Raw genomic sequence first — 19,078 nt, 5'->3', positions numbered from 1 at the left:
AGTCCTGATACCATGTGTCAGCCCCCGTCTAGAGCTCGCCCTCCCTCTGGACTAGGACACCACTGATGAAAAGAAGAGCATTTCCAGGACCGAACCCGAGACTCTTTGTTGCCAGCTAGCACATCAGCTTTATGATTGCTCATTGTAACAGGAAAAGTCAGGGTTTTGCACCAATCAACACTAGAAAAAGTGACACCAAGCCCTGGTTGAGGTGGGAAAATGCTGGAGATTATAACAGCAACCTTAGCCCTACCTGCACGGCGGCCAGTGAACATGCCCTCCCCTTCTCAGCTTGCACACAGCTCAAGGGAGCTTAATAGGATTAGGAGTAAATACCTTGTTGTTATTTTTAACATAGCTCAGCTCTCTAGTAAATCTCTCCATTGTCCCTGCCAGTAACCTCTTCCTAAATGGAGGCATCCACCCTTAGAGGCATAACAGGCAAGAATGGGCAGCAATTTGTCTGAGATCTTATCCAGCAGCAGACTATGGAGTTCGATACCTAAAAAGAGGTCTCACCATCTTTGACATTTGTGCCCTTTATGGCGTGGTAGGAGGCTATGGGCTTTGAACCAGGTAGAGCTGGATTTGGATCTTGGTTCTGCCACGTATGAGTAGTGGTCTAGTTATCTTGCTCAGTTTTGTTTAGAATGAGGATACTATTACCTACATCACAAAATTATATAGCTCACGTTATGAATGGAGAGTCCCTGCCATGGAATTTATTGACCAGTAGATGCTCAATAATGGTTGGCTACACACATACGTACATAAGCACATGCGTATTTATATACATACATACACACATAGGCATATATTTAAATTTTAACTAATAAGTAATTCAAATAAAAATAAGATGCACACTCTTACTTGTGAACGGTTCTGAGAGTGGCTTGTCTTTCAACTGACGTCAACCGAAATGTGCCAGCAGCAGACAGAGGAGTGAGTGGTGACACGGTTGTCATCACAGGTCTCGGCAAACTTAGCCAACCTCTCCAAGGAGATCACGCAAGTGAGAGCTTGTGAGAAGCTACTGGGGCTCGTTCGTGCTTTGTGGAAGATTATCACTAGACACGACATATCCATTCGTCAAAAGTGTCTGGCTGGCTTTCAGATCTCCAGTGATATGTAGTTCAATTACACAGAAAATGAATCCGTGAGTTTAACCAAACAGGAAATGCACTCAAAACCTGACATATAAACTGTCTTTACCAAGTACACGCAGGAGGTCACGTTCACAGGCTCAGGCTCCTTACCTCCACCTTTCTTTGGTAGTATTTGCCTCAGCTGGGAAGAATCCTTAGACCCCTCCCCCAAATGCAGAGAAAACTTAGTCGATTATAAATGGTTACACTGAAGTAGAAAATAGTAGATAATTGTACAGATAAATAAATGTACACCATTATTCATTTTAAAAATTATATAATTTGATGTGACTTTTTTTGAAAATCTATATTAAATTGATGATGTAGCTCACAATTGAAGGCATCTTATACTAAATATGGTAATTGTCAGCCACCTCTCCCGGCTCCGGCTGGTACCACGCAGGCTCATGTTTTCTGTGATCCTGGCCGACTCGGCTGATTCAAAATTAGCAGTGGTGGACAAAAATGTATAGCCAACTAATACATCAACCTCGTTAATGATTCAGAAAACACGAATAGAGATGTTTAGATACCATTTTATAACCTGTTTTGGGGGGTGCAAAACATGTAAGACTTGTACAATACCAAGTGGTGGAGAGAAAGTGTATGTGAAAAGATCTTGTACACATTCTTGCCATTTAGTATAAGTACTTTGGAAAACAGCTTGACGTCTCCTCATGAAATTGAAACACATATACCACTCAGCCCAGCAATCCTAGTCCTTGTCCGAGTCTCTTGTTCACGGGCATCAAGAATCGTGTACAAGGAAGTCATGAGTTCGGCTTGCAACCCACTCACACAAATGCCTTTTCCCCAGACATCCATTGTACCTCACTACGCAGTAGAGGCGTTTTATGCGTGCTTCCTATTTTGTCACAAAGGATATTACAGATTTCATAAAATTAATAATTTTTACTGTTTCATTAAGATATGGTCTTAAGTGAAATGGCCGAATTTTTGCTGAGAAAATGTGTGACAATGATGACCATCAGGACTAATTAGTCCAGGTGAGTGTTACCACCTTGATTTGTGTTAAGCCCCTGTAGTTTAGCCCCCCATTGCTTTTGCACCATTAGTGCAAATGTTAATAAAGAGGAAAAGGCAAAGAATGTGTTAGAATTATTATGAAAATAGTTTGCCCTTGCAGATTTCCTGAAAGAACCTCAGGGACCCACAGGGCCAACCACACCAAGAGACAATGTTGCATGCTATTCCAAAATATGAATATCCTCCAATTTAATTAATTTCTCCTAATCTTGGTGGACATTTGGGTAGTTTCCAGTTTGAGGTTATTACAAATAGTGTATACCAAGCTTTTAAAATAAAATTTTCTCCCTGCTACATTAAAAGACTGTACTTCACTGAGTGCCTGACACACAGTAGACACTTAAATTATCATTAAAATTCTCTTAGAGAGATGTCCTCACTATGTTCTGTTTAGGATTCCCCGAGCCTATTCCTTATGGTACCTAGTGGGATCTCCATGCCTACAGATCACAAGATATGTTCTCAAAAAGCCATACAAATAAATGAATGAGTCACATTGGAAAAGGCAGAAACTAGGAAATTAACCTCTTCCCTCCCTTCCCTCTGGTTCCCCAGGGTGTTTTCCAACTTTTCTATGGCTTAGGGGTGGAGAGAAAAGATCTGGAAGAATTGCTGCCCATCCCCCACAGGAAGCAGCTCTCCAGCCAAGACCCTCAGAGAATGTCTGAGGTCTGACCCGTGAGGGCTCCGGGCCTCCCTTCCCCGGACACTAGGAGCCAAAGGATCCTGCCCTGTGCCCGCTGGCAGCTGGAATGCAGAGACAGGACCCAAACTTCTTCATGTGGGACTTAGACCCTTGGAGGGAAGATGCCAAGAAGCAGGACAGTTGAGAGATGACTTCCAGCGATGGGAGGCTGGAAGTTTCTGTGACATGCCCTTGACCTCCCCGCTGCCGCCCTGCCTCTCCTGGTTCCCATCCACTTAAGCCCAGTTTCTCCAGATCTCCTGTTGATTCTGTGACCATCTCCTGGTCTCCCTACAGATCTCTTCTTTGCTTAAGTTGGCTCAGGAGTTACTTGCCCCTGAGCCAGGAGGGAAGGGGACAGGGCACAACCAGCAAAGGACTAACACAGCCACCGAGGACAGGACTACCGGTGGGAACCAAGATGGCGGAAGGTTCAACCTCCAGCGGGCCTTGAGCCTCACGGCGCATCCACGGGCGCCATGCCAGCTCCTAGGCTGACCATAAAAGGTCAAAAAGTAGGAGGGGAGGTGTGTTTCCTGGAAATCCTCTCTCCTTCCCCAAAGTAGTTGGAATAATCCTCCTACTCGTTAGCATATGAAATTACCGAGCCCACAAAACCTAACAACTCTGCACCTTGTATCTCTCTCTCCCTCCCCTTCTCCCCTCTCTCTCTCTCTTTCTCTCACCTTCCGAGACAGCTCGCACTCTGTCTATGGAGTGTGTATCTACTTTCGCTTTAAACAGCCCACACCTCTCGGCCTCTCCCCCTCTCGCCTTCTGAGATGGCCCACATTCTTTCTACGGAGTGTGTATCTCCTAAGCCATTTTCCCTTCTGAGGGAAACAGACTGCACACTGTCCATACAGTGTATCTTTAAATAAACTTGCTTTCACTCCACTATGTCTTGCTTTTGAATTCCTCCCTGCGAGAGGCAAGAGCCTATCCTCCGACAGCACCCCCAGGGACCCTGACTCGCCCCCCACCTTCGCTGGAATCCCCTCTCAGGAGCGGGTCAAGGCCAGGCTGCACGCGGGTCGCCGCACGTCAGGGTCAGCCCTGCCTCCAGGCCTCACCTGGACTCGCCCTCAGCCGCCTAATCGGGCAGCTCCCCACACAGACCGCGGTGCCACGATGCCCTCCAGGCCTCTTTCGCTCCCACGACCCGAGTCACGGCCGCCTCCACTCTCCCAGCATCCGACGGATCACATCCTTTCGCGCTGTTTGTGTCTTGTTTGCCCAGCTGCCGCCCCACCTGCCCCTGTTCCCTGCGGGGCTGCGGGCAGCAGCTGATGGTCAGCGGTGACCCAGGAAGCAGTTTACACGGCAGCTGACCCCGGCAGCAAAACGCCCCAGAAGGAAGGCCCACCTGTGCTCCCCTCACCCTCCCACGAGGAAGCCAGGGCTGGAGCAGGCAGTTCCACAAAGCGGGGGCGGGTTGGAAGGAGAAGGCTGGCGTTCACAGGACAGACGTTAGGGCTTTGCTTGGGAGAGGGTCTTTCTTAGGTTCTCAGAGACATTTATTTCCTTGCAGGGGGTCTGGGAGGCTGGAGTCATCGCCAGCTCCGTGTCCAGCTGGAGAGAGTTGCTCCAGGACCCTCTTGGTGAGGACTCTGGGACCCGGGAAGCAGCGGGGTGGAGGGAAGCAGATGTTACTAGAGGCGGGAAGCCCTGAGTGGCCGTGTGTTTTGCATCTCCACACCACAGTCGGCCTCAGAATCTGGCAACTGCCGGGAGACTCCTCAATTTTGGAGAGGAGTGATAATGTCCTCGGTTTGAGGGTCCTCTGAGCCTTCCATGACACTCATGTTTCAGGTCTTTTGTGACACCTCAAACTCAACATCGAGGCCAGTGTCCTCAGCCAGGCCACAGGAGAGCCTTCTTTACCTGCATGCGATCCCTCCGAGTGAAGTGCCAGAGATGGCGGTGACCGCATCGCACCTGGGCCCCTGCTCCTCAGGCTTCTACGACCCCCAGGGGGCTGCCTGGCCAGCCTCGGCAGCCTGCTCTGGGCATCTTTTGCCCGGCAATGGCTGAAAGGACCGTTCACTGCAAAGGTTCAGGATAGTCCTGGGCTGTTCTCCTAGGGCTGCAGAATTGGAGGGGCCCCAAGAGGTCATCCTGGCCGGCACCTGGCAGGGCCACCCCAAAGTTCTCGCATCCCTGATCTGGGCAAATAGCTGTTTCCCAGAGGTGGCTTTCCCTGGGACCGTGCCCTGTGGGCCCTCTCAGTGAGGTTAGCTCCTTTCCTTGTTGTGACCTGACATCAGGGAAGTAGATGCACGTCACAGCTGAAAGTCTGAGGGGTCCCTTCCCGCGGGGCACATTATTCAATAAGCCGCTAAATGGCCATGATCACATCGTAAGGGGATTTCAAAGGCTAGCCTTGCCCACCAATGCTCCTGAGAATCCTGAGGGCAGGCTCCTCACTTCCAGATCATAACTGGCCACAGAATTGGTTAAATGGCGGGGAAGGGGGTGGTCCTCTGTAGGAGAGAGAATTAAAATCAAATAGGCTGCGCAGATCAATACAACTGAATAACAACAACAACAAAAAAAAACCCAATCCAAAAATGGTCAGAAGACCTAAACAAACATTTCTCTAATGAATGCATATAAATGGCCAATAGGCACATGAAAAAAATGTTCAATATTGCTTATTATCAGAGAAATGCAAATCAAAACTACAACGAGGTGTCACCTCACACCAGTCAGAATGGCCATCATTCAAAAGTCCACAGACGATAAATGCCGGAGAGGGTGTGGAGAAAAGGGAACCCTCCTACACTGCTGGTGGGAATGCAGTTTGGTGCGGCCACTGTGGACAGCAGAATGGAGATTCCCCAAAAAACTATAAATAGACTTACCATATGATCCGGCAATCCCACCCCTGAGCATATATGCAGAGGGAACTCTAATTCGAAAAGACACCTGCACCCCAATGTTCACAGCAGCACTATATACGATAACCAAGACATAGAAACAATCTAAATGTCCATCAGCTGGTGACTGGATAAAGACCTTGTGGTGTATTTATACAAATAGGCTGCTCGGATGATTGAAACTTGTATGTTTCTAACCTCAAAGAATGATTCCACAAGGACTCAGAGCTGATGGGCCACCAGAGACCAGATGCCCCTACCCCGACCTGCAGGCTCCACTGCCGGGTGCCTCCCCTGCTCCCAACCTCACCCCAAGATGCCACCCGGCAGAAAGAACCCTGGGCTGAGATGGAGAGGCCCAGGATTCCTGCCACTCTCCCTGCAGTGACCACAGACACTCCCGTTTACCCCACCAGCCCTCAGCTTCCTCACCTCTCAAGGAGGGCGACGGGAAATCTGAAACCTTCTAAGGGCTGTGTGAAGCTCCCCAGAGACAGGGCAGGTGCAGTGAAGGGTGAGGTGTACAGAGCTGCACAATGTGTGCTATTGTTAGTGTCATTTTTGATTGTTAAGTGCTGCCTGCCAGGGCGGGGGGTGGCATGCAGAGGTTGTCCGGCTGGCAGGGGTGCAGGCCATGGGGGACCTGGATTCTGGACAGTGTGCCCAGTAAGGGAGCATAGGCATGCCTGAGGGCGTGGACACACCCCATAAAAGCGTGGGTCACTACGGGCATCCCCACTTCCCAAGACCGGCTGTTCCTCTAGCCCACACTGGAGCTGGGAAGCAGATGGGGGACCAGAGTCCTCGGGACGGGGTGGGGGCTGCCATGGAGCTGCCTTGAGCATCCGCTGTGGGAACACCAGCAGCCACATGCCCTCAGGCCTGCCTTGCTCAGGGTAAAACCCTGCTCCTGTGCCTTTAAGACTGTTTGACATCTTTGAGATTGGAAACAGAGCTCCCCAGCGGAAGACCGGCAGTAGCTCTGGAATGCTGTTCTAATAGAAACCTCTCGCCCTGGGTGGATTTCAACCAATACTCCCACTGTCAGGCTTTGGAGCGAAATCACCTATTATGGTTCTGGAAAAGGCCCCAGATTCCCTGGCTGATCCGTCACCCATGTGGGTTCACAAGCATAGAGCCATTTTCCTCTCAGGCTGTGCAGACCAATCTTCCACCCCCAGCTGACTGAGCTACCCTGAGATTCACATCTGGATCCCGGACTAAGAGGTCCGGGCTGGCGAGGGAGGGCGCCCGTGGAGGTTTGCCTGAGGCCTTCTCAGCCCGGCCCCTGCCACGACAAGCACTCCACGCGGGCGAATGGCAAAGCCTAGACTGGCAACCTTTCTCCTCTCCAACATCTCCACCACCCCACTTGGCGTGTGCACATCCTGTGTGTTCATGCAACACTGTTCAACCTGGACACTCTGACTCCTCCTCAGGGCCGGTCAGCTCCCTGGTGGGGAGGTCCCTTCGTCCCACCATGGTGGGGTCCCTGGATACAGCCTGGAGTCTCTCCAGCTATGCCCCCCTGGCCTGGCCCTGCCAATGGTCCAGTTTCTCTTCAGCTGCAGCCTCTGCGGGCAGAGAGAGCAGGGCTGAATCCTGGCTGCTGCACACAACTGTGTGAATACCTCTGTCCTCGGTGAGTGTGTCTAGCCTTCTCTCCTAAGCGGGGAAACCAAGGCACAAAGACTCTTACGTGGCAGAGCAGGATATGAGTCATTCATGGACCCCACAGCCAGGATCATGAAGACAGATCCCCTGACTCCATTCCATGCTCCTCCCAGTGCCCCCAGCCTCCTAGCTACACAGCAAGTGTTCAGTAAATATTTGTTAAATGAATATGTGAACTTTCCCAGAAAGTCTTTCGTGGTTTCCCCTGTCTGGATCAAACTTCCTTCACCCTGAGAAACGTGTTGATTCTTGGAATGATTCCAAGCACTGAGCACGTACTCCACCAACACTAGCTGCTTCTGGTTGAGAGCTACATTTAATACCAGGACTTAAGCAGGGCTGTACCAGTGTTACACTGTGGGGCATCAGAGCTGCAGGGGACCTTCCGGGCCACCTCTGCTGGTCAGTTTTGTCAATCTCTACAACTACCTACCCTGTGCAAGGCAATGCACTGACCCTGGGGACGCAGACACAGGCAATGTTAGCAACCACAAACACTGACAATGTTTGCAGACCTGCCATGTGCAAGGCAAGGCTTTGTGCTAAGCACTACACAAGCTACATTCACCAGGACACATTTGGTGGCAAGCAACAGAAACTCAACGTAGACCAACATAAGTGTTCAGGTAAGAGCCTGGATGTGAAATTGTATTTTAAAAATGTCCCTTCAGATTCACAAGGTGTGTGCAGTGGGGAGGGGGCTTAGCAAGGGTGTCCACTGACTAGGAAATCATGATTATGACTAAGGGACAGCTGTGTCCCTCATAGTCATGGTGCTCTACAGGCAGCAGGAGCAGGTCCACTCTACAGATGAGGAAACTGAGACTCTGCCGGCAGAGGGCAGTGTCAGGGCTCAGAGAGGAGGTAGACCCCAGCACACATATTCTTTTCTGCAGCCTCCCTGGGCTTGGGTGCTGACCTGACTGGCCCAGATTGGGAAGGCTTCCAGTTGCTTGGAGGAATACGGCCATACTGGTGGTCTCTTTGTGTCTGGCCCAGTTCATTCTCTCGCTGTATAACAGGAGAGCTGGGTTCATGTGAAATGTTTGTATGTCAGCCTAGAGTTTGGATTTACTGAAGGCCTTTGGGCTGGGATGATGCAGTGGTGGAGGATGGGGTTTCTTTGTCTCAGTTTTTCAATGATGAGAAAAACCTTATGCTTCCTGACTTGGAAAGGGCGCTTGCCCTGGAGTCAGAAGAAGCTGGGTTGGAGTGCCATTCCATCCTTCAGCAGATAAAGAGCTTGTGCCTCAGTTTCTTTATCTATCAAATGGGGCCAATAAAACCCATGTTGCAGAATTTTTGTGAGTAGTAAATGGGGTAGTTAGTGTGTGTGATCTGGTCCAGCAGTGACCGGCACAGTGGTATTAAAGCAGTATTTGCTGCCTCCATCTTAGGATCTAAAGAGTTGGTTTTCACAGAGTACAAACTCCATCTGTGAGAGTTCAAGAACTGTCACTAAAGAAATAGCCAAAATTACAGACACAATTAAGAAAACCCAATATGCCAAAATTCAAATTTGCAAACCAAAGGTAAATTATTCTCTTTGCAGAGGGATTCTCCTATTTCCAAACCAAACCAAACCAACCAACCCCTAAAACACGTGCAGAAATTCCCTTTGAATTACATTAAACTGTGCAATGATTTTACTTACCCAGTCTTACTGGATAAAAGCAAAGAATTAGTGACCACCTGGGTATTTCCAGCTCAGAACTGCCCCAGGTCTGAATTCCCACAAAGGGTGGAGGAATTTGCTTCTTAAATAAGAGTTAACCATGAGACTTTGAGATAAAAAAAAAAAATTCCCCTTGGAAATTCTCAGCATAAATGTTCCACTGTTCTGATCTCATGGCCATAAGGAAAATGCCACAAAGGGAAGCGTTAGTAATTCACAGGAGGAACCATCCTCGCTAGAGGTTCACTGCACCTCTCTCTTTATCAAAATTCTGGATGAACTCTGTGGCCTGGAGCCAGCCGGGTGGCCTCTCTGAACCTCAGTCTCTGTGTCTGGGGAGCCAATGCACGTGTCAGACAACGGGCCCACATTAGGCCTCGCTCTGAAAGGCCGGCTTCCTTCCCTGCGACAATCCGGCAGGAGGCCTGGCCCCACTACTGCTGCCATTTCTGTGCTTGCAGAAGAACGCTTGTGATTGATTTTGACATGAAACCATCTTCCGAACTGATGGCTTGAGCAGGAGTTTGACCTGTAGCAAGCTGGGGAGAAGGCTTTGCTTTGAGGGACACCAGGCTTCGCTGGATGCGGGTGGGAACGAGGCCAACAGAGGCACTGGGCCGTCTGCACGGATGACAGCTTTCAGAAATTCCTGGAGCAGGCGCCCAGGCACCGGTGAGTGCAATACTCCTCAGGAGGGTTTCTCATCCTTGGCTGCAGGTCAGACTCACTGAGGAAGACTTTAAAAAATACAGATGCTCGGGACCCACCCTGGACAAACTGATTCCAAGTCCTCAGGGTGCTGTCACGTAGCCCTGCCTGACTCCAGGCCATTGTGATGGAACCAAAGCTTCACTTTTGCGACTCCCTGCTCAGGGCAGCCCAGACCACTTTAGGGTTCAAGCAATAGCCACCGTGCCTCACGCCACATTCCTTGGACATGCCAGGACTTTTTCATTGTATTCCAGCCTCGTAAACACTTTAGTGCTTGGCAAGGTAATAGATGAGCAGCAAGTATTTTGAGAAAGAATTTTACCAACGAGGACACTCAGGCTCGGAGAGGGAAGGAAGCTTGCCCAAGCTCACACAGCTGCAAAATGAAGCAAACAGGGTTCTGGGCAGTTCTCTTCCCTCCAAAGCCAGGAACATGAGGGTTTTGCCAATCTGTAGCCCGTGGGACACATTCAGCCTGCTGCTTAATTTTGTCCAGTCAGGAAGCCCCAGAATGGCCTTTACATTTTTAAAAGGGTGAAAAACACAAAAATAAAAACAAAGAGAATGCAACAACAGATGCTACACGGGGCCGGCCAAGCCTAAAATATCCACCATCTGGCCCTTTACAGGGAAAGTTTGCCAACCCCTGGTTAAGACGATGACACGGGCCTGCTTGCGAGCTCACACTGGGGTGGCCAGGAGATGACTTGGGATCAAGGTGTCCCTCCAAAGCTTCGTTGTCACAAATGGCCTTCACAGTGGTTCTGAATCCTTTAATGTGACCGAGGTCCTCAAAGTCTCTGGCAATCCTTGTCTCGCTGGCTCGGCTTGAAGATGGCCCACGCTCATTTGGACGCAGCCGTGTTTGCCGGAGCATCACGTGTGGCTGAGGGCTTTGCAATGTAGCTGAGGGCTTTGCATTGTAGCCTGCTTTTCATCAAGGCCTCCCTTAACATCCGGGGCTGAGCCCAGTAGCTGGCCCCTCTTATAGCAAAAGCCAGAGCAGTGATTGACCCATTCACCCACTGACATATTCACTCTTAGTGGATCCTCACAAAATTTCTGTGAGGTTGAAGAGTTTTTTCCTAACTGAAAAAAAAAAATCTTTATAGATGATGAAACTATGGCTCAGGGAGCATAGAGATTTTCATACGCACACAGAGCAGCGGGGTGCCAACTTGATGAACCTGATGGTCTCCTAATCTTAAATGTCACACTCTTCTAGGTTACAGCAGCCTTGGGGAGTCATCAGCTCAGTGCCCTGGTTTAGAAAAAGCATCCGAAACTTGGAGTTAGGAAAGCGAACCACTGCGTAGAGGCCCACTGGAGGCTCATCAAGCTTCCTAAGGATATATGCCTTTGTTTTAACCTTGTATTTACTAGTGATCGGGGCACTGGAGTCCTCCAAGGAGATGTGAAATTGTAGGAGGGCAAGAGTGATGCAAAAGATTCTTGTCTAATGGAGGGGCCCAAATGTTACAGTATTGTGGCCTTATAAGATAATCAATTTAGCAATCACATCCCAGCATTCTCTCAGCAATGATTAATATTCTTCTTTTTGAATGAATCTCCCCATTCTGCTGGATCCTTCATTAACGAGTTCACTAAATCTTTGACACGTCCACTATTCACTATAGCCAAGACATGCAAGCAACCTAAATGTCCATCGACAGATGACTGGATAAAGAAGATGCAGTCTGTACATACAATGGAATACTCCTCAGCCATAAAAAAGAATGAAATCATGCCATTTGCAGCAACATGGATGGACCTGGAGAGTGTCATACTAGGTGAAGTCAGTCAGACAAAAATAACATATCACTTATATATGGAATCTTGAAAAATGATACAAATAAACTTATTTATAAAACAAATAGACATGCAGACATAGAAAACAAACTTAGTTACCAAAAAGGAAAGAGGAGGGATAAATTAGGAGTTTGGGATGAACAGATACACACTACTATACATAAAATATGCAATAAGGATCTACTGTAGAGCACAGGGAACTATAGTCAATATCTTGTAATAATCTATAATGGAAGAGAATCTGAAAAAGAATATATATACATACACATATATATATATAGGAATCACTTAGCTGTATACCTGAAACACAACATTGTAAAATCAATTGTATTTCAATTAAAAAAAAAATCTTTGACACATGTTCACTATATACTTGTATGAGTCGTGTCTTCAGCTTTCTTGAAAATTATATTTTGACATCCTCCTCATGGTTACAAACAGAGGCCTCCAACGTCAGATCCCCCAGGCTGCAGGGGTCACTCTGGGTGTTTGAAGAGTCTTCTCTCTTTGGGTTTATTAACCTACTGAGAGGTGATCTGAGGATGCAATTCCTAGCCAGGCTGCCTGGGCCCACCTCTTGGATTTGCTGTTTTCTAGCTGTGTGGACTTTGGGAAAGAGTTTCACTTTATGGTGCCTTAGTTTCTTCATCTGTAAAATGGGGTTAGTATCTATTGTGTAGGGTCGTTATGAGGGTGACATGAGTTAATATAAATCAAGTTCTTAGCACTGTGACTGGAATATTATAAGCACGTAATGCTAGCTGTGATGAAGAAAATGAGGATGCTCATAAATGACCTGGCAGGGCTCCTAGTATATCATAAATACTCAAAATATCAGGAGCTGTCAAACATCAAGGCTGCTTACCACCCAGAGCCAGTCGGAATCACGGCAGAAGGCCTGTAACTCATGACAACAAAGAGGTTCCAAGAAGTCAAAGAACATCCCCAAGATCAGCCAGCTAGAACCAGAACCCGGATCTCATCACTCCCAGGCCAGATCCCTCCCTCCGCACAAAGCTAAGGAGCTGGACACTGAAGGCGAAGTTCACCCATCTGTGTGGTAAAATGGCGCAGCCTCCTCCCTGTCTTTTTCTCCCCCTGTAGCTTTCAGTGATTCCCTCCCCACGGAAATTGTCCTCCCCCTGCGGCCTCCTGCTTCTACATTTCAACCAGACTTCCGCTGGCGGAACCAGAGGAAAAAGCCAGAGCCTGAGCGAAATACACTCCAGGTCAGGGAGGGTACCCTGCAGTCCCAGGTGTAGGAGAAGGGGCAGGGCAGCCCTGCTCCCTCCCACTCCCGTCCATCCTGGGGTCCTCAGCTCCACGCGAATGCCTCCAGACAAAATAGTTAAGGATTTCCTTGCCAAGTGGTGAACAGAAAAAACAAAGCCACTGCCACACCACATACCCTGCATACCAGACATTCCCCAGATGGCTCACTTTGTAGGTGACTGGCCACAGGCTTCTCCAGCTTACCAGTGGCAGAGTTCTAAGGAGCAGGGACGGAGACTGGGGGGTGGAGGAAGTAGGGGAGGACTTGCGTTCCAGCTGCTCAGCCCAGTCTAGACACAGGACTGAGACCTCCGATGCCTACATGCACGTCCGGTATCCTTTCCTGCCCCCACCAAGCCAGCCATAACTGGAGTCCAGGCACGGCCAACATCACAGCCTAGAGGTGTTGTCCAGGTTAAGAGTCATTCAAATGTGTACTGAAGACCTACCATGAGTCTGGCACCGTATCAGGCTCACAGGAGTGCACTTGGGTTAACTCTTCAAAGTGGGGGAAATGGGATTTTCTTGGTGCACGTTCTCAAGACTGCTTTTACGGAGGCGTGAGGGAAAAGGAAGAAAGCTCTGCTGAATGCCTACTCTGGGACCAGATGCTGGCTGGCCTTTCCCACGCGACTGCTGTCTGGGGTCAGTGACAGTGTGTGGGCAGCAAGTGCAACCCAGGCTGGCTTGAACATGGCAGGAATGCACGTGGTCAGGGGCTGGGAAGTCTGGAAGAGTTCGAGTTAGACAAGCTGATCAACGTCACCAAAGATACGGATTCTTTGGTTCTTTTCGCTCTGCCGTCCTTGGGTAGGCTCCAGCCCAGGCTGGCTCTGCTCGGTCAGAAGAGGCTTCTCCATTCAGCGTGGTTGGGAGAGAAAGGCTGATGCCTCCAGCAGACACTTCCTCCCAGCTCCGTGGCCAGATCAAGTTGTAAGCCCATCTCAGAACCCATCACCGCCAGGAGGAACGGTCTAGGCGGGCCCTAGACCTGAGGTCAACTCTCCCAAAATACTGCTGCAGCTCCATGGGGGCAGGGGAAACAGACGTTAGGGGGTGAAGTGCAGTGTCTCGTCCCTACCCTCCAGGCTCGGAAGGGAGTGACTTGCTCAAAGCCACGTCGATCTGAAGTCCAAAGCCCCCATGTGTGCGCTTTTCATCTCCCTGTGCTGCCTTATGAGTCAAGAAAAGGGAAGGAGGAAGGATCGGGGAGTCGAATTGCAGGTGCCCTTTGGCTGCAGGAGGAATCTCTGGGTTTATTAAAGAAACCTCCCTGCTCAGCCTTCCCCTTTCCTTCCAGATGGCCTTCACATTCCACGGGGACTTGGGCCAGGAACACCATTTTATAGCAATCAGCTCACAGCATCTGCGGTCCTCTCAATATTTCGTTAACCACCTCCTCCTGGCTACAGCCTGTCTCGTGGATTTTGCTGAACAATGGTGAGCGTTACCAGGAGGTTTCAGGACACATAGGATCAAGACATGCTTCCCTGCAGCCGTCTTAGGAAGGGAAGCCTAGGAAAGCAGTTTCTAGAGAAACTATTTTAGCAACACGGTTGCCCTGTGGATGGTGGGTTCACATGAAGGGGTAGAGGAGGAGGGGGCAGCTGTGGTGGGTGGTAACTGGAAACAAACTGTTTTTTAAATTAACTTTTTTTGGCCTATTCAAGTTCAAATCAGCCAGAGTCCAAGACAGCGGATCCCCAGGCCATGAACACTGGTTGCAAACTGCATGCTCTAATGTTTATCACCCTGGCAATCAATCTTCATTAAATATCTCACACAGCCACAGCTTGGTTTTAGGTGGTGGGAACGCAACATGTGACAAGATGTGATCCCTGGCTGTGACCTCGATGGGGTTGCTGCACAGACGAAATATTACCTAGTAATACTAGACAGGGCGCTGCGTGTGCGAAGGGGGCAGGGCAGACGGACAATTCCGCTAGGATTTTAGAACAGGGTTTCCCAAGGCATGATCCTTGGAACATCTGTCCCTCAAAATATACTGGAATAAAAAAAAAGTGCTCAAAGGCCAAAAATATTGGGCAAATTCGTATTCGTTCCTTTGGAGATCTCCAGTGCATGTTTCTTACAGGTTCTAAGACATCTCATAGAGACTTAAGGTATTCACTTGTTTCACTTTAATACTCTGATTCTTAAATTTATTTGCCTCTGAGATGACCCCTCTGCCCTCCAGGAAAACAGGAACGTCCTGTCAGTGTCCCATGGAACCACACTGCCCCCTGGGGTCACCACCAGCCAGGAGGCCTCACAAGGAAGACAGCAAACGGGTGTTGAGGGCATTCCTCCCTGGAGCCCAGCAACAGCCCGCGGGGGCAGAAGTGCTTCGCCGGGATCCATCTACTCAGCACACACGGGGCCCTCGAGGATGCAGACCTGAGCAGGGGGCTGTGAGGTTGCAACATGGTGGCCAAACAGAGCATCCCGTGCATCAAGTGAGTCCACAGGCATAAAGAACGCGGCCCGGAGGCAGAGAGAGCCTGCAAGGTTTGCTGGTCTCTCCTCTGCTTCCCTGTTCCCTGCTTCCTTTCGGATGAAGCCCTGACTCCACAGAGCACACCTAGGCCCCTACTCATGCCTCCAGCTTCAAGACTCTTTGTGTTCCACCCTCTCCATTGGCTCCTTCCTGCCTCCCTGCCTAGGCCCCAAATACTCTCCCTGCACCCAGCAGCAGGCCCCAGCCCCACTGCTTGCCATCAAGTGAGGCCGACTCTAGCCCGCCTCCTCCCCAAGAACACACCCAGGTCACTGCTCCCTCCCTGCCAGCCTGCACCTGCCAGCCTGCAGCCCAGCAGTGGGCACCGTGTGTGGTTCTCGCTTCCCATGCAGGAGACTGCGTTCTCCGGGAAGGCCTAAGATCTTTGAAGGGAAGAACAGTGTCTTTTAGTCTCTTCCCATCTCCCCTCATGCCCGCGGAGTCCAGTCTGCCTCCCCCTTCCCGCTCCCCCTGAACGCCGCTCTAATATCAGGGTGCCGGGACCCCAGGACTGGGGACCCGACTCGGGCCCCTTCTCACTCTGGGCTGTCCCGACACCCAGGTCACCACTGCAACACAGCCCGCCTCTCAGAGAGCCCAGAACGCACTTCTTCAACGTTCAGTTCTGAGCTTAACTGAATCAAATTTCTCTTTCTAAAAGTAGGTCTTAGCGTCTCTGGAGAGAGAGGCCGCGCCATCCCTAAACATGAGCCCCCCGACCCCATCCTGGATGGCACACCTCAGCTCCCCACCCATGCACTGCGGGTGGTCAGTCCCAGCCCCACTTTTAAGTCAAAGATAGAAAAATATGACTAATGGGCTTAGAGATTCTAAATCACCACTTTAAGAGGAAAAATAATCCTCTTCGTTGTCAGACATACCAGTGACACTCCCTCTGTTGCTATGGTGACCCTCTGGCATCACCCTCTTACAGATGAGAAACTCCTCACTCTTTTCTGAGTCTGGTTCCCCCAAACAAGGACTCTGGAAGACAATCTGCAGCCCCTTCCCCACAGGAAGGAGAGGGTACAATCCCTGGAGGCTGCATTTCTGCCCCAGCCGCTGGAGGTAAACCCCCAGACTGGGGTTGGGCCCCGAGTCTGGCTCGCAGAGGAACACATGCGCTGCGCATGTCGTTGAGCCACCTTCCCATCAGAGGACAAGCAGTCAGAGAGCCTGGGCTCCCCGCCTGGGACCCTGCTTCTTTAAGATGGAAATAATTGCATTCTCCTACTCAGAATCTATTTCTTATTTGAATTTTCTCCAGAGTCAGCAAAGCTGTATGGAATTTAGTGGTTTTCTGCCGCTTCGCCTCGGTCTCTCTCGCGCGTGCGCACGCGCACACACACCCCCCTCCACTCCTCTAACCCACATCTGGTGACTATGGGGCTGGGCCTCAAGGTGGAACTTCTCACATGATGAAGACACAGCCTCCTCTTCCTCTCTGCCATGGTCCTCCCATGCCCACGAGGCTCTCACACAGGTTCGTTCCTCTACAAGCCTATTTCTGGTGAACAGAAAAAAAAAATTCTGTGACTGGATCAATAAAGACATTAGGACCCAGGGCAGAACTCAACTCTCCCGTTTCCTTCTGCATTCTGCAGCTCGGTGAGGTGGCGGCCGAGTGAAACCCAGCCGCGTGCTTCATGGGACCAGGAGCCTCACACATGGAACGAGGAGTGACTCGCGCATAGATGCTTCCTGGGGGCTGGGAGGTGGGCTCAGAGGGCCGTAGCCAAACCTGTCTGACAGAAAAATGTCTCTTTTCAATCAGACAGCAGAAGCTCGGCCACATGCCTGCTCCTAATGACTACAAACAACACACCAAGCAGATGCTCCGAGGGACGGAGCAGCCTTCTCAGGGACGTGTAAACGTGGCACTTGGGGAGCCTATGGAGGGAGAAGGGAGAGGGTCCCGAGGCCAGCACTTGGAGGAGGCTGTGCAGAGGTGACCCCCGAGCGGGGGGCACAGCTCCCAGGATCTCAGAGTTCTCAGTTCTACTGCCCCTGAGCCTGAAGCGAACATCCCCCAGTCCTCGGGCTCCCACAGGCACTCAGAGGTGGTCATTCCCTTGGGCAGCAGAGGGGTACTTCCTCCAGGGGTCGGAGAGCCACACACATGGATGGTCTGTGCTGGGGGCTGAAGGCCAGAATCCCGAGGCCTGGCCAGAGCCCAGAACCTCAGTGCTGGGGAAGGTCTGGGGGTCCATGGCCCAGGCGAAGGAGGCTCACCGGCAGCGGAGACCACGGCTCGCCCACATCACCCTGCTGCCTGGCTCCCTCGTGGGGCTGTGACTTTAGGATCACGTGGGTGGCGGGGTTCACTCTCTTGGGGGGACAGTGAATTCTGTTTATAATATTTTGATAAATTAGGAATACGCTTTGGTTGCCTGTAAACCTGTTGGTAAAACACCCAGAATGCAAGCAGGGAGAGCCTGTGAGAAGCCCTGAGGGGTTTTCTGTGATGAAGGACACATGGAGCTCATCCTTCGAGGTCATGCAGCTCCCCGTAGGCGGCCCGGGGGGCCCGCACTGCCTGGCCGGAGGGCCGCCCAGGACTCAAGGTACCTGCTGGCCCTGATCACTGGGCCCACACCTGACCGGACGCGAGCAGTTCAAGCAAGAGCTGGTTGTTCAACAGAATATGGCTTCAGCATCCTTATCCAGACTTTTTGTGAAAGGCAGAACCAAGCAAAGCTCAACCTCCCGAATCGCCGGGCAGTTCTCAAGTCCCGTTCAGGTTCCTTCTTGAATTTCAGAGACAACAATTTCTGGGCACAAAGATCAGCTCAAGGTTTCCCGTCAGTTCCTCTCATGGGACACACACCCACACACCTGCACCTCCTTCACACAGACGGACATTTCTGTGCTCCAAGCCTGGGGCCATTTTTACCTTGAAACCACCCTCTTATTAGATGCTCTGAAAAGAAAACTCACACCCCCAAATGCAGCTCAGACCTGTGTCATTACCCTTTGAAGAAAAACCAGAAGTCCCCTCCCTGCCATCTGGGGACACCTGCAGGGACACCTACTAAACAACACCCAAAGCCCAGCCTCCCCCCAGTATATGACATGAGGAAAGACAAGCCAACCATGAGGCCACTCTCATACGTGACACACAGGGGACAGGGAAGGGGCAGATGAAAACCAGCACCACACCAGGTGGTGACTGGGAACCAACTTCCCCGAAGCTCACAGCAGCAGAACGCACCGGACAGAAGGATAATTACACAGGTCTTTCAAAAATCAACTCTGCTCCTTACCTGTTCTTTTAAAGTCACAGAGGGCAGGTCTTTCTATCTGGCTTGTCTCTGGAGGTTTTTCTGGTACCAAAAGCAGCAGAGGCAGAGGTTTTAAATGACTCTCGGGCAGGGACAGAGAGCTCACTGCCTGCCCTGCCTGGCTCCTGGGATGCCAGGCTGTGACAGGGCACGAGGAGAAGGAGAAGGAAAAGAGGAGCAGCCACTGCACAGCCTGGAAGAAAAGGGGGTGAGGGTGGCCGTGGAGGGGACCCCCAGCCCTGCTACCTGAGGCCATTGACACATCTTGACCTTGAGCCCCTGTGTCTGACTGAGCCTCAGAAAGCACCCCATTCCTATCTGCAAAGTGTCCCCTGGAGAGTGCCCCCAGTCCACGGGCCCTCAGCCTTTATCCTCAGGTCCGAGGGGGTGCAGCCCAGGACAG

Source organism: Camelus bactrianus, chromosome 6, assembly GCF_048773025.1.
Source record: "Camelus bactrianus isolate YW-2024 breed Bactrian camel chromosome 6, ASM4877302v1, whole genome shotgun sequence".
Taxonomy (NCBI): Eukaryota; Metazoa; Chordata; class Mammalia; order Artiodactyla; family Camelidae; genus Camelus; species Camelus bactrianus.
Note: the sequence above shows the minus strand (reverse complement) of the source record.